The sequence below is a fragment of the Aptenodytes forsteri genome, unplaced genomic scaffold (assembly GCF_000699145.1).
Source record: "Aptenodytes forsteri isolate BGI_AS27 unplaced genomic scaffold, ASM69914v1 Scaffold147, whole genome shotgun sequence".
Taxonomy (NCBI): domain Eukaryota; kingdom Metazoa; phylum Chordata; class Aves; order Sphenisciformes; family Spheniscidae; genus Aptenodytes; species Aptenodytes forsteri.
The window spans coordinates 1,553,418-1,553,671 of record NW_008795320.1 but is presented as its reverse complement, the minus strand read 5'-3'; the positions used below and the strand labels follow the sequence as shown (position 1 = coordinate 1,553,671).

Below are 254 nucleotides of genomic sequence, written 5' to 3'. Positions count from 1 at the left end.
CCTGCCTGATAGTCCCAAGTCATGGCAGTGGGCACGGCAGGGACCCGGCATGTCCTCACCTGTCCCCTCCCCATCCTCCTGGCACTGAGTTTGCTCCCTGTGCTGGGGTGGGGGGGGGAAGCCCCCCCACACCCCTCTCCGTGCTGGCACTGGGCTGGCCGGAGGAGCGGCGCTGGCCCCAGGGGCGGGTGTGCAGCTGCGCGGCAGCCCCGGCTGCGGCCCCTGCCTGGCCCTGCCCGCCCGGCGCTGGCGGG

The 254-nt window shown here is 74.8% G+C and overlaps 1 protein-coding gene across 1 annotated transcript in view; it reads left to right on the top strand.

Moving 5' to 3' along the window:
• The window catches only part of MIDN (midnolin), a 41,164-nt gene that overhangs the window by 36,910 nt on the left and 4,000 nt on the right, over positions 1-254 (top strand). The window lies entirely within an intron of this gene.